This window comes from Poecile atricapillus, chromosome 1 (assembly GCF_030490865.1).
Source record: "Poecile atricapillus isolate bPoeAtr1 chromosome 1, bPoeAtr1.hap1, whole genome shotgun sequence".
Classification (NCBI taxonomy): domain Eukaryota; kingdom Metazoa; phylum Chordata; class Aves; order Passeriformes; family Paridae; genus Poecile; species Poecile atricapillus.
The window spans coordinates 169,515,386-169,530,687 of record NC_081249.1 but is presented as its reverse complement, the minus strand read 5'-3'; the positions used below and the strand labels follow the sequence as shown (position 1 = coordinate 169,530,687).

At 42.1% G+C, this 15,302-nt stretch overlaps 1 protein-coding gene across 7 annotated transcripts in view; it reads right to left on the bottom strand.

Annotated features, from left to right (window-relative positions):
• The window catches only part of EVL (Enah/Vasp-like), a 143,293-nt gene that overhangs the window by 84,400 nt on the left and 43,591 nt on the right, over nt 1-15,302 (bottom strand). The gene's annotated exons all lie outside the window — the stretch shown is intronic.

Sequence of the window (15,302 nt, the reverse complement as noted above, 5' to 3'; positions counted from 1 at the left end):
TCCCAAAGAATCGCTGCTCACCTCCACTGATACCCTCACCAGATTGTCCATCTGATGACCACCAAACCCCCCACAATGGCATGCACAGCTCCTTTCAAAATCAACATCAGACTTACCGACTTTTTCCAAAAATACAACTTTCTAATTGTCTGGCATTTTTTTCACAGTCTAAAACATGTAGGGGTTTTGTCAGCACTTCAGACTTGTCAAAAGGTAGCCCTTCCGTCCAAAGTTTAACATAAATGTTTAGTCCTTGAGCCATTACACAGAGTGGGAATGTTCAACAGCCTCTGTGTCAACACATGCTTTTCATAACAATGCCCTGGGTTTATTATAACAGGACTGAAATCTTTAAAACTGTCTTTTTGCATTGCTGATACAATGTTTTGGGGAAAAAAATAAAAAGAGGAATTAAAATCACTCACAAGTCCACAAATTACTGAAAGGACACATAAGAGAAAGGATACAGAGAATGGGGAAAGTTTCAGTAGTAACTCAGCTCCCCTCTTCTTTTAATGGCTTTCTGAACCTTCTACAGCTCCACCATCTCCCAGGAACACAAATTCAAGACTCAGGTAAGGTCATGGAGGATTTCTAAGGAGTAAGGTAACACCTGCAGTGCATCTTCCATTGGGCCAGTGTGAAGGCAGCCCAGCCTCAACAGTAATGCTAGCAACCACAGCCAGCTGGGATCAAAAGGCAAATCCCTCTTTCAAGTGCATCAAACATTATTCTCAACCCCAACAACAATATAGAAAACAGCATTCAAAGCCATATTATGATTAAATTGTTAATTAAAAAACCCCAAAACAACACAAGAGTTTTGAAAGATTCAATAAATTGCCATAGCTTTGGATGTCTTGCCCTACATCATACCCTGGCTTCTCTCTAGGCCACGAAGGGCTTATCAAAATCAAAACCAATACAGAACCTTTCAGTCAGTTCACAGCAAGATCCCTCACAGTGAACTTTACAACTGGTGTGTCATCAGCTGAGCAATGTTGCAGCGTTATTTGGTCTGCTGAAAACAACTCCCCAAAGCGCAAAGAGAACAGAAACCAGGCAAAGCTCTCAATTGTCTCTTGGGCTGCACTCAGTTTGGGCAGTTGCAGCTTAGTGGATAAAGCACTGACCTCTGAGAGCCCCAGTCAAATCCAGCTCATGTTCCCATGAAGGGCACTGGAACTGGGCTAGGGAGCATAAGCTTTAAAGAACCATTTTCCTTAGAACTGACTGCATTTTTTTTTGCCATGAAACTTTCTTCTTCAGTGTTTCTACCTTTGTTGCCTCATCTTTTTCTGCTTGGGCTAACTGGCTTCTAACACCAAGACCATGGTCCTAATTCACTTGGTAATACAACCACAGCTGGAAATCAGACCACGGATTCAGGGAACACTCCCCTAAAATACATGATAAGTGAAAACAGAACTTCCTCACTCTGATGGTACGGTGACCTACACAGGGAATGGTTTCCAGCTCCCAGCTTGGTGTTACATAGCTAGTGGACTCTTCATCATTTACCTGGTTTTCTATCCCTCTACATATCTTTTCTGGATAGAGGTGTTTTGCTCTTTAGTACTTGTCCCACCTGCCCCAGAATAAGAGAAAAGGGAAACTAGAATAAAGCAAGAGCTATGAACTGGTGTGCCAGCACAGCCAGATGCCTCATTCTTCTCAGTCTTTCACTTCCACTGCAAATTAGAGCTAGGTTCACACCATTTTAAAACTGAGAATAAGAATAAAACATGCTGATAAAGAGGTTTGCTTTCTCTGCAGGCTCTCTTGGTCTGTGCCATGCCTGAGGCACTGAGCACACTGTTGCCATGCTCAGTGCCCAGCTCTGATCAGAGTCTCAAGGCACTGCAGTTTTTAATAGAACCCCTCTAGAAAACAGGCAGAATACTTTTCACTCAGTAGCATGCACATCCACACTCACCAAATGGCTCTGGGACCCAACACTCTCTGCTGCATCAGTACCACACTTGCTTTGTTAGCTGGTGCTGGGTCAACTAAAAAGCCTCTGGATGAGCAGAAGGTTCAGAAAAGACAGGGGCTTGTTGCAAATTCCATGTTACTGCTGTGATTCTATTCTATTCTATTCTATTCTATTCTATTCTATTCTATTCTATTCTATTCTATTCTATTCTATTCTATTCTATTCTATTCTATTCTATTCTATTCTATTCTATTCTATTCTATTCTATTCTATTCTATTCTATTCTATTCTATTCTATTCTATTCTATTCTATTCTATTCTATTCTATTCTATTCTATTCTATTCTATTCTATTCTATTCTATTCTATTCTATTCTCACCCATTCAAGATGGTTTTGGGGTTTTCAAACTTAGCATCACCACAGGGTGATCTCATCAGATGCCAAAAAGGAGACTCATGCTTTAACTGTGTCTGTGTTTGTCTTAGGCCACAGACATCATGCAAGAGGGAGCTCTGCCCATGGCTGGAAGCAGGGTGGTCCCTTCCTTGCTGCAGCAGCACTTATAGGTCCAAAGAGGGGAGGCAGACCATGGTTTTACCGGGAGCAATTAATAACAGCCTCTTGATTTAGTTGGTTGCATAAACATACAAACATACAAAGGAAAAGGGAGTGTGATGCAAACCCCTGGAGGTCTCCTCTGCTGGAATGGAAACTTTCTGAAACCAAAGATGAAGGCACAGTCCCTCTGAACAGCCATGACATCAAAGAGCCAGGAAGAGGAGGGCTGGCTGAATAACTGGGAGAGAATGAGAGGGGGCTTGTAAGCTTAGATTTTTCTTCCCTTTTTCATCTGTACACTTTATAAACACTCGCAATTCTATCATCCACTTCAGTTGTTACAAATAAGTACCTTCCCTTACATTTTGACATAACCCAGCTTGAGACTAGGTTAGTTTCCAGGTGCCACACTAATATTACAGTGTTCCTCAAGCTAAATTACGACTCCGTTTATAACTGTGAAGCTTTAATGAGCACCCAGCTCATTATAATAAAGCATAACACAGCGTGCAGTGAAGTGTGCCTTCAGAGACACTGCGTGGAGCTGTGCGAGAGCCAGCACTGCAGGGCGAGGAGAGAGAGCAGTGCTCCCTGCTGAGCAGGGTTACCAGCAATACCAGGGTACAGCAGCATGGATAACACTGGGTTTCAGTGTGAAACCTGTGGAGACTGAGATTTCCAAAACAGCAGAGCTCCCCAGCTCATTCCTAAAGCTACTGGCCAACTTGGTAGCCATCCGTGACCCTCTCTGTTCAGAGGAACAGAGAGCATCAGTTTGACCAAGGGCCAGGACAGCCCTCAGGAATTACTTGTGCCAAGCCATTAGGAGCCAAACTATTATGCAAACTAAGAAACTTATATTTATGGATGATCTTCATATTAAACTTGTTTTATGCACACACAACTGTCAAAACTATTTCATGCTTTTCATCTGCAACGCTATGGTGCACATATAGGAACATTGTTATTCTGGAGAAGAAAAGAGGAAAGAGTGTGCCTGAGTTTTTCAGTTTATATTCAACACAAAGTGGAAAACCTAATTGAAAATCATTAATTCAGAGGTCTGTGCTGCAGTAATGAAAACAAATTAAGCCCAAGTCCATTACTTGAGTTTCATTTGGTTTTCAGCAATAAGACTGAGATTTCTAAATATATGTTAGGTAACACTCTAAAATCCAACAGAGACTTGGCACTTGGTATCTTGTGTCTGAGCTTCATCATAGGAGCAGTGTTTATGTTGGATGTGTGTTGGATGGTTTAATTCCAGCCTACTGAAGAGCAGCCTCCAGGTCATAGATCTGCTGCAGCTAATTTGGCAGAAGCAGCTCTGTCTCTTCAGAGAAGGGCAACATAAATCTGCATATACAGCTTCTGTCTGGGGTAATGAACAGCTTTAATTTTCTGCAGAATGACAGTCACGGAGCAAATGCAAAAAAACCCAGACCAAACCGAAAAAAAACCCTAAGAAGCCATGGTAGTAAAGCACATATCCTTCAACACATGGAAAATCTCCAGAGCTTCAACTGCCCTGAGATGTCAGTGCTGTGCTGGGGGCACAGCAGAAAGAGAGAAGGGACTTTTTTCTCTGCAGCACTGCAAGCACTTTCAGCCATTTCAGGTTTCCACCTACCAATTCAATGTGATAAACCTTCCCCCCTCTAGTTAAATGCATGTTTCAGAACCTTGCAGGGGTGTTCAGGAGGTGGTTTCCTTTCCCAGACAACCCTGGGAGAGGCAAAGCATTTGAGCAGTGCTTTTGGCAGGCAGCAGTGGGAAGGCAGCAGGCAGAACCCTCCACACCATTCTCTTGTGGAGGAAGCAGAATATCCCAGCCCATGCCCCAGGGAGCAATTACAGGCAATCCCTTGGACAAGGCAGCCCCACCAAGAAATGCCCACAGTGCCCACCAGTGTCATAAGGCTTTGGGCACACTGTGTGCTCAGGGTGGGTTAGAGGAGGGATGATGGAATACTGTCCTTTATGCTCTCCATGTGCTTCAGGTTTGCCAGAGGGTAGAGGCAAATGAATATTTCATCTGTAAGGAGTCACTCTCACCACCCTGATCTGCGTGGCATTGTAGGGAAATGGGCAGGAGAAAGGAAGCACAAGTGGCTGTGCCAAATGCTAACGAGAACAAAACACAGGGAAACAATACCCAAAGCATTTACTGTCCATCTTTGCTTGGCACAGCTCTTCAACATGCTTGTCTCTGAGGAGGAGACATTGCTGTGATCTCCTCTCCACTGCTGGCACTCCCCTTCCAGAGAAACAACTAGATGAATTAAAGCATATACAGTAGCTCATGCCAGTGTTAGCTTATTTGACTATTAATTACTCTAAGGAAAAATCCTGCTGTTCTGAAATCTGAGAATTTCCACTGGAGATTCACCAACTACTTATCCACTAGAGCCCAAGATCACAGAGACAAAAAGTGTTATACAAAAGAAATCAGTTTATTAAAAATAGATTTAAATAAAAATAAATTTTTAAAAAAAATTAAAATAAAAACATTAAACCCATATTTTATTTTAAAATCATTTTCTATGTATTTCCATAATGCAATTTCAGTTTTGTGAGATGTGTAATGCATTGGAAGAGACGCAATCAAAGACATCAGAAAAACAAATGGGATGATCTGTAAATACCAGTCATATTTTTTGAATATTCAAGACAGACAACACTATTTTCTTGATCTTAAATGGAAGATTTATCATTATGGAAATTATGCTAAATCCTACTTAAAAACGAATCAGAAAAGGCAAAAACAAACTGGTGCCTCCAGCAGAGAACCCAAACAAGGAAGATGCAATTTTTCTTTGCATCAGTTTTAAGGGATAACACTATATTTCTCTCCTTTTATAGCCTTCTGCAGCTTACAGTACTATTATAATTTAAACTCTCTGGAAACCTACATATCTTGTGTTTGAATAAAACTAAAGCAATGCACTCTCTCACACAGGCCAGACCTGTGGCAAGCTAGGATTGCTGGGGAGGGTTTGCTTTGCAGCTCAGGCAGAGGCTGAATCAGTGGAGGGACAATCTCTTCTGTGTATTTCCCTTTCTGCAGTCAGCAGAAATGCCCCACTCTGAAAACAGCGTTTGTAGGCTGCCACAGGATAAAACAAACCTCAGAAACATAAATGAAGCTTAACAAAGGAGCTTCTTCTTCTTAACATGGCTAATGGCTCGGGTTCCTCCACAGACAAAGACACTGTTTGACCTACTGCTCTAATTAGAGGAGTAGTGATGTTGACATTTGTGTTGTATAAAGCAGACATGTTAACAGCCAGAGGGAAAGCTGTCAGTGCCTCTAAAGATCACAGCATTCATGGCAATGCACAATTCAGCCTCTAAATGCTCAAATAATCAATTCAGTGCTTAATTTCTGCTATCTTTCGGATAACAAGAAACAAATCCCAAATCAGAAAAAACAAACCAAACCAAAACCCACCAAAAAACCAACCCCAACTTCAATCAGTGTAAATGTTGAAAGATTAACAGGCAATTCATGAATAAGTTTTATTCTGCTGAGTACAGAGTTTCCTTTCAGGTTTATATAATCCAGTTTTGTCATGAAGAAGCACAAGCAATTTATACTCTCTGGGCTTTTCACTTACTATTAAAATAAGACCAACCACCAGGGACTGAGGTTTGTACATTCATATGTGTCAGGTTCACCAAAGCAGGAAAATGGATACCACTGCTCATTTATAAATACATGAAATGTGTTTTAATTTAACTCTGATCTATTGCATCCCAATCCCTTGACATGAGATGCACCATTGCAACAGACAGGCAGTTCATGTCTTACAGATCAGAATCCCTGCAGTAAATCCTCTCTGTGAGCAGAATGACAGCGAGCTCTTCCTCAGTGCTGCAGCTGAATTAGCTCCAAACCCCTCCCAGAATTTTTTCCCCAAGAAGTGGTTGATGTTCTCAAGCCCACTTTTACTCAAGGTGAAGCTGAACACAAAGACTGACAGAAGGTTTTTTACTGCAGTCCAAGACTGAAGTTTTCCACTCTCAGCACCTCTATCCCAAGGAAAGGAGTTTACAGGCACAGAGATGGAGAGAGGATCAGCATCACTCAACACATCCCACAGCATAACGCTGGCTTGACAGAACCCATCCTGGACACTTTTAGAATCTGTTTTGTAATTAATTTCTGTAAGTGGATAATTGACTCATTAAGCTGAATTAGAGCAATATGATAATGCACAAACTAAAAATGTAACTATTATTTATCTCGCTGTTCAGCCCAGCCTTCAAAGCCACTTCAATACAATTGCGACTGCCAATGACTTCTGAAGGAAACAATTTAACATGGCAGGCATTGTGCTGTCCAAGCTTTTAAAAAGTTGAGAAAAAAGACACTTATAATGGTACATACTTTTTTAAACGTAGATTGCACAAAAAGCTCCCCATTCCTTTCTTAATGCTTTTAATTTTCCCCCAGCTTTTTAAGACTGTTCCACTTTCCTTTGCATGACAACATCCCATGTGGCCAGTATTGCTCTAAGGGGAGGCACATGAAAATCATCCCTCTTCCCCACACAGCTCCAAACACAGCACAAGGACATTTATATATGTGTGTGTGTGTGTGTGTGAAAGGTAACACGATAAAATGCAATATGATGAAGGGACCTGTGAGCCTCCAAGTGTGTTTGGAGGGTAGATTATGAGGAGACACACCTCTGAACAGCAGCAATGTTTTGGGTTGATTCAGTACAGTACAATCTATAACTCTTCTTTTGATAGCCAAGAAAAATCAAGCTTGAAATGACTCTTGTATAAAGAAGATAAGGAAACAGGGCCATAGCACACTATCCATCCCAGCAGGGGAAGGAAAGTTAACTTCATGTCATTCACTCCTCACTGCACAACTGCTGCTATTGCCTATTGATCTCCACAATAATTGTAAGTAGCCACAGAAAGCCATTTCCAGTGCCAGGACAGTGCTTACCAGAAGCAGTTTTGCTGTTTACAACACTTTAGGGAAAGAAGATGGAGGCATGCAGACGAGGGAAAGGGATTCTTCCCCCTCAAATTTGTTTTGTACTGACAGAAATCCATTGATTTTGTAGGAGGTTTTTTTCCCCTCATTTGCAAGGACAAATTTCACTCCATTCTGTGAAATTCCCTGCTTCAAAAATCGGACTACTTAAGCATAATTTTGGGGTTCTAAAGGGAGATACAACAAACACCAGGGCATAGGGTAGACATAAAGATGACAGCTACAAGACATGAGGCCACAGCAGAGGGTTTGCATCTGGCTGGGCAAGAAAATGGAGCCAAGATGGGTGACACAGCAGTACATCGGCACTAAAGTGACCCGTATGGGCAGGGTCAGAAATGCAAAACTCCTGCTGTCCATGGAGTGACTCCTCTGCTCTCAGAGAATTCTCCCAAAGAACAGAGCTGAGACCATATCTTTGGAGAAAGGGACAAAAATAACAATCACTGTGGAGCCAACAGAGAGAGTATTTGTGTGGAAAGCTGTAGATGAACACTGCAGTAGAGAATTGAAGTATGATGTTAACACCTTGCCTGAACATTTTCAAGAATCAGCCTGTGAAAGGACAGGATCAGCCCATGTAATGCTCCCATGCACATCTCAGGACATTTAAACAACGTTCTGGTGGTGTCCAAGACCCACCTGCCACATGTCACCAGTCAGATCTCTCATAGCCACAGCAGTCTCAGCACTAGCAAGGAAAGAAACAAGCCATAGTTATCCTTGGACATTTGCAGCTCCTGATGGATCTAGAACACACTGTGGTGAAAAGAAATAAACACTATTGCAGTACTGCAGTTAGCACTTGCACAGCTAAGTGTTATAATACAACACCTGATGTGATAGGGCTCTACATAGTCCCTGAAGGGACAAACCACCACCTGGAAGAATACAGGCAGGAATCAGCCCCTTATCCAATTGGAGTTCCAGCAGAATGATACCTCAGTGAGCAAGCTTTGGAAATTCATTGACCAAATCTGTACTCTGTTTGCTGTTTATCTGTTTAGCATGTGACTGGCATTACTATAAAGCAATTTCCAGGCATTACTATAAAGCAATTAGTTTCTCTAGACAGTAGGAGGGAACAGTAGGATTCTCCAGAGCCAATACTGCTCCTGCTTTTAGGCTTGGCTAAATGCAACTCGTGCAGACTGTGGCAGCTGGCAGGCTCAGCCGCAGACTCTGCTGTGAATTACTGCTAACAAACACATTTGGGTTTATTAAACCTTTCGTCCTCCTCCAAGTGTTACAGTCATGGTTCTGGAGTAATCACAGGCATTGTTTAGAAGCATTTGGGGAAAGAGTGTTTGAAAAGGCCTCCAAGGTTCAGCTCAGAGCTGTTCAGCTTAGGGATCTTCTGGCTGCACCAGAGATGTACCTGCAGCCTGTGGGGTCTGATGCTTCAGGAGGGATTAGCCTCAACTCCACAGTCCCCAGCTGCTTCCTCCAGGGTGTTCCCCTTCCCTGTCAGGATCCCCACCCATCCTCTCTACCCTGGCAAAGGTCTTCCCCGACAGAAATAGATGTTCAAATTCAGATTAAAGTGCAGCAGCTCCTACTGTGTGTGCTTGCAGAGCAGCTCAGCTATGAAATGGGGATCACATATGAATGGAGACCCTGAGCCTGTAGCCAAGTGGAAAAGGGGTGGGGGAATACACAGGAAGAGTCACAAGGAAGGAAGAGGTACTGGTGCTGCTGGATGGGGTGCAGGATAACAGCAACGAGGCTGTGAGCCTGCTGCCCTGCAAATAGATCTGCTTCTTCCATTATCCTGAAATTTCAGGCTTGGTTCACACCGTGTTTAATTAAGGTTTGAAGTTTCTCTTTTTTCCCAAAAAAACAGTGTTGAACAATAATGCTTCTGATTAGCCAGTGCAAGATAGACTGTGCTATTGGATTGAAAGCCATAAGGCATCTGTAAAGTCTCAAAAGGTACCAATCTGGGTACCAGTCTAACGTGGTAAAGGAAAATATGTCATTTCAGGCTCATATATTATAGAGCCAAAGCAAATTACCTGCTGCTGATGTATTTTTATAGCATTGATGGTAAGGGTGCAGTAATGGTTGCCAAATGAAAACCTGCTCAGCCTTGGGAATCAACTGATGCTCCTGAAGCCAGGAATCGTGTTGTTGATGCTCACAGCAGATGGAAATTGATGACTGTAATCTCCATGAGGAGGATGGTGGCTGCACTAAGGCACCCCTGCTCCCCACCCCACATCAATCTGATGTGTGTTGTTAGCACAATGCAAGGTTGCAGACCACTGCTGGAGAAAGAAATAAAAAGTCCACAATGGGGAATTGCTGAGGGAGGCAGAGAGAGAGGATGGCAATTTTTATCAGTTCACTGGATGAAGATGTGACCCTTGAGCAGTTCTGAAGTTAACACCTGGGTACTAGAGGGACACGAGGACGTTTCTGTTCCTATAGCCACAGGCTGTGGTTCTCTGTCTGCCACAGCCCCAGTGAGCTGTTTTCACAGCACTGGGTCACACAGAGGGGGAAGAGCACTAGCGGAGGTGACCCTCAGTGTGGCACCAAAGGTGTCTTTTGAAGCTGTGTCTCACTCAGGCCCAGCTCACTGCTTGCAGGACGGGCTCTGTGAGATGCTGACATTATGAAGAGTGATGGCTGGTGCTGGGCAGGGGGTGCTGGGTGCCGTGCCCAGCTGCACGAGCAGGAGCACACCCACGTGCCCTGCGCTCCACACTGCTGGCTCAGGGCATTCAGGGCTGCCTCCGTTTCTCTGACTTTCTGGGAAAGACAGAATCAGGCCAACTAACTTTTCACCATGTGCCGTATTTGCTGCCAGCAGATTTTCTAGCATGTGCACAGCCACAGAGGCAGCCAGACTTTGCTCATCCCCCCTTGCCCCCATATTTCCATGGATAAATAACACAGCATACATCAAGATAAATTTATCTTGGGTGTAACCTCTGGAACGCCACAGAATTATGTGAGCCATAGAACAGATGAATCCATGTCACTGGAGAAAATAATTTCAGATGCATTTCTCTCATAATTAACAGCCACTGACTTTTTCAGAGGGAAGAAATGCTGAGAAGATTTTGCTAAATGCAAGCTTAAGAGAAAATAGCGCATTGATTTTAGAGAATAATTTTCAAATGCTTGTAATGATAGGATGTTCTTCTGATACGTAGTCCACAAAACAACCCCAGGCCACAGTAGGTGGAGACTAACATATTGATTTCATTGAAGCAGACAGAATATGTATCCCTTTGAAAGCTGGACCTACCCTTTCACTTTTTTTCAGTCAGTAGCAGAATGGCATAATAGGAAAGAATTTTTTAAAATAGCCACTGTGGCTAATACAGCTGAAAATATGTTCTGAAACAATTCTGATGACATAGAGAATGATAGAAAAACTCAGAAGCCCAAAATAAGACACAGTTAGGTTGTGTTCTTTCATGTTGGTGTTGATAGACCTCTGCAGTGTTAATCCTTGTAAGAAGATGGTTTGTCTTTTCCTACCAGCCTAGCAGCAGTGGCACATTCTGCTTTCAACAAATGGTCCTGAAATTCAGCTTTGCTCTTAAAAAATTACATGAAGGGACTGGAGAAGATTAAATCAGCTTGTCCTGAACACCATTCTGTAATGAAAATTTGCTCTCCAATTGGATTGAGATGCTGTGGTTGAGCCTTTTCCAGTGTCATCCTCCACACAGCAGTCCCTCCACCAGGGCTGACTGATCTTGCTTTCCATGTCCAGAGCCAGGTGCAGCATCAAAGCCAATGCATTATTCAGCTACCAGATTTCACTGCAGAAAAGGCAGTTTGCTAAGGTACAAAGGTTATTCAGCACACATTATTGCCTAGGGATCATTTGCCTATTCATAGCATGTCATTTACATTTTCTGGAGCTTTTTAGCAAGGCTGTTCTGTGGATAGTAGGTATTATAATAAAACATTCAATACTTACCAAACAGTCATCAGCTCTTGTTTTAGTTTTGCAGATTGGAGGGTACATTTCAGGACAACATGAAGTAGATATGTAATTTTTTATCCCTTGTAATGGTCTAAATCAAAGAGTGAATGACCATTCCTTAAATCCAATGGCAAACTCCATCCAGCAACAAAGACATCCCTCCTGCATCAGAGGCACTTCTGAAAATGTTGCAAGATATCCCCATCTGTCCCTTTTTATACCCAGCTCTTGTCCTCAGAGATCCTTTTGCCCATCTCATACATTCATTTTGCATCCACCTCACACATCCACATCAAGTTCAGTGTCTGAACTTCCATCTCAATCACTCTGCAGTCAACACAGAGGCTCTCCCCCTCTCCCAAACCAAGGTTGGCTGATATTTTCATCAATCTATATTTGTTTAAGTGGAAATTCTGGATAAAAAGCCACAAATAAGAAGTCCAGAAAGAAAATCACAGCAGTATAACATCATTGTGAGGTCTGCAGACTGCCCCTGAACTGCAAAAAACTGTTGTACAGGTCATGAGTCCTTTTTACAAAGTAGAAAGTAAAAAGTTTACACAGTCCTAACAAAAAATCCAGTTCCTTCTGTGAAATCTTAAGTCTTTTAATGGTATGCTGTCATCTCTGTGTGGACTTTTCTGCCTCTGTGTATGGGTTTATCACTGCCCCAAATGCCACCAAAGCATCCCATGTTTCCAATGGAGCAGGAACTCAACCACCAGCAACTTTTCAAGGTGTGAAACCTGTCCAAGTGCCTGATGGCCTTCTGGAGCTTTTCCTTTGGAGCCAGCTAGGGTGAAAAACCACTTCTGTCACATGCAGCCTCAGTTTTTCAATTTTATTGAAATTAATCTGGGAGCAGCCCACAATACTCCAATAGCATTTTTCCAGAAAAAGGGAAAGGAACAGAGAAGAGTATCCTTCCCTCTCTCCTAAATGCAGGACCATCCGTCAAACAGGACCCCTCACTGTTGACACCTCTCAGGGACACAGTTTGGGAATGTTTTTAATTAATTATTTGCCTCTTGGCTGATGTGCTACAGTCTTTTCTTGGGAAGAACAGGTAAAGAAGCATGGGAGGAAACGTGGTTTGTGGGAGCTCTTGGCAGGGTGGTTTTGCTGAGGGTTGCTTTGTTTTTTTGTTTTGTTTTTTTTTAATGAGTATTTTCCGTCTTGCTGTCAGCTCTGAAACAAGTCTTCCTGCCCAGAAAGCCTAAATTTTCCATTGCACAGAGCCATGAGGCCACACCACCCAAGACTAAATGCTATGTGTGGCTATTTCCAGCTGGTGATGCCGGGAAGTTCACGCAAAGCCACGTGTGAGTGGCGAAGCCAGAGTGAGACAGGAGCTCCAGAGCAAATTATAGCTCAACTCCTCCTCTGCTCACCCTTTTCAGCCAAACCACTTTGTCTGTGTCTCACCCCAAGCCCTAGACAGCTACACATGGCAGAAGGAGAAGGGAAAAGAGAAATTTAAGTTCTAACAGGCAACAACTACTATGTCTGAATTTTTACTGTCTGCATGCTGTAATTCCTAACAAGGCTCCTCCATAAAAAGAAAAGACTTTTTAACGATGTCAACTATTAAACCCCAGTGAAACCTGACAAAGAAAAGCTTATTCAGAAACTCTGATTTACTTCTTGGGGATTAATGACACTTGAAAGCAGAACAAACCATCACAGCACAATAAACAAGCATAAAGAGAAATCAGCACGTAATGGTGATTTATTTCTCTGTACAGAAAACAGAAAAATGGAACTATTACAGATGAATCAAATGAAAACAATTTTGGCTATAATAAACCTTTTATTTCAAATTAATGTAGCAACTAAGCACTGCGTTCCAATTTGGGATACTTTAAAACCTTTCTAACAAAAGCAAAGGCCAGTTTCACAGGGGGACTGCAGAGTGTGATTTCACAACCACTGCAGAAGCTGCCTTGGGTCTGTGCTGCAGATCTCTGTGCTGGCCAACGCTCCTCTGGGAGTGACAAAGTCATGCAGAGGTGCAGTGAGCTGGGGTGGGTGCTGCAGACTGGGGTACCCACTCCCTGCCCACTGCCCAGGCTCCTTCCGAGCCCACCCTCATTTCTAAGTGGCCCACAAGTTCTTCTTGCAAAGGGAGTAAGTATTAATTATGGTGTAAATCAGTAAAATTAATTAAAACAGGGTGTCCTGCGCTATTGCCATTTTGGTTTGCATTTGTGCTTTTTTAAGCTGTTTTCCCAAAGGAAACTCTTGCTGGTTGGAAGAACTTGGTGCATCCTTGGGTGATGAGCAGAATACATTATTCAGTATTAAAACTCAATAAGCAATTATGCAGGTTAACTGCACTTGTATTCAGAATTTTTAATTTTTACAGTAGCTTAGGCAAAAATGAATGACGTACATTTTGCATTTCATAGGGTTTTTTTTCTGATTTTGATTTGTCACACTGTATAGCAATGGAAATTTGAATTTTAATTCATAGCACACAAGAATAAGTTACATAACTCCCTTAGTTCCATCTAAAAATTAACTTTAAAAATATTACAAAATAAATATAAAATATCATCTGCCATAACATTGAGCTGACAGACTTTTAAGCTTGGTCTCCTCTACAGCTTTAACACTACCAGGTTACATTTTTATTCATAATTCTATTCATAATTAGAACATGGAGGTGGAGAGAAAACAAACCCCAAAACTTTATATTCATTCTATTCCGTCTACAGATTCTGAATTCACATTATTCATCCAGTGCAGGAGAACTAGCAGGAGTTAATGCAGTCTTCCCAATTCTTCTGCAGGAAGAGGCTATGGTGGTTCAACACTTAAACACAAATTACTTTCTAACCTCCACCTCTTTTGTAGACATTCTTTTTAACTTCTAGAGCTAGCATGGAGAACTTACTAAAATATTCTTAATTGAAGGCAGATTTTAACAAGTCTTTATTAGCGATATAAAACTAGCAGAGAAAAACCTTCATCCATAATTCACAATTAACAAAGATACTGATTTCTGATTCCATCCACAATTTTCCACCTGATCCTGCTGTTAATCAAGAACTTTCTCCCAGTCTCTGAAGGCTGCTCAGCCATACATTAACATGCAGCTATAGAAGTATCTCAACATCTGTAGCAAGACTTCAAGGAGAAATCTCTCACATCTCCCACCTTTTCCAAGCATTGCTCAGAATAATGATCAGGTAATCAGATCCACTGAATGCAGAAAATAGTCTGATAATGACTTACTTGGGCTCCCATTTTTCCAACATCTGTTTTTCCTGCTATGTTTCATATTTCAAATCCCTTTTTAAATAAAAAGTCCTCATTTTAACTGCACCTTCTATGCAGTTAGGGACATGAATAATGTCCCACTAAAAGAGACACCAGGATAAATACAAATAATTTAATACGCACTATTCAAGATCAATTTTTAATCTCCTTAACTCCATTACCTTTTCTGTTTCTCATTTAAATGTCTTCTTTAACTGTCTGTTCATATTTCTTTTATCCAATCATAATAAATCCTGAAAATAAAGACTTTTCTTCTTATTTCTTAATTCAGTCAGTGCCAGACTAGGTGATACCATCCCATCTAAGCAGACTCATGCAGCAATACACTTGATGGACGTGCAAGATTGTTCAGTCTCCTCTAGGAATAAGCACCTGCAATAACTCTAACAGGTCCTTCAGTAGGACTTGGAGGTGGAGTTTCACCACCAAAAAGCAACTGCCCAGCTAGCACATGCAGTCCAGGAATGAGACCTGACAATGTGCTGCACCAGGGTCTTGTGCTTTTCAAGCTCTTCCCATGTCACAAGTTGGAAGATCCAGCATCACAGGCTCACTCCCACAGTGC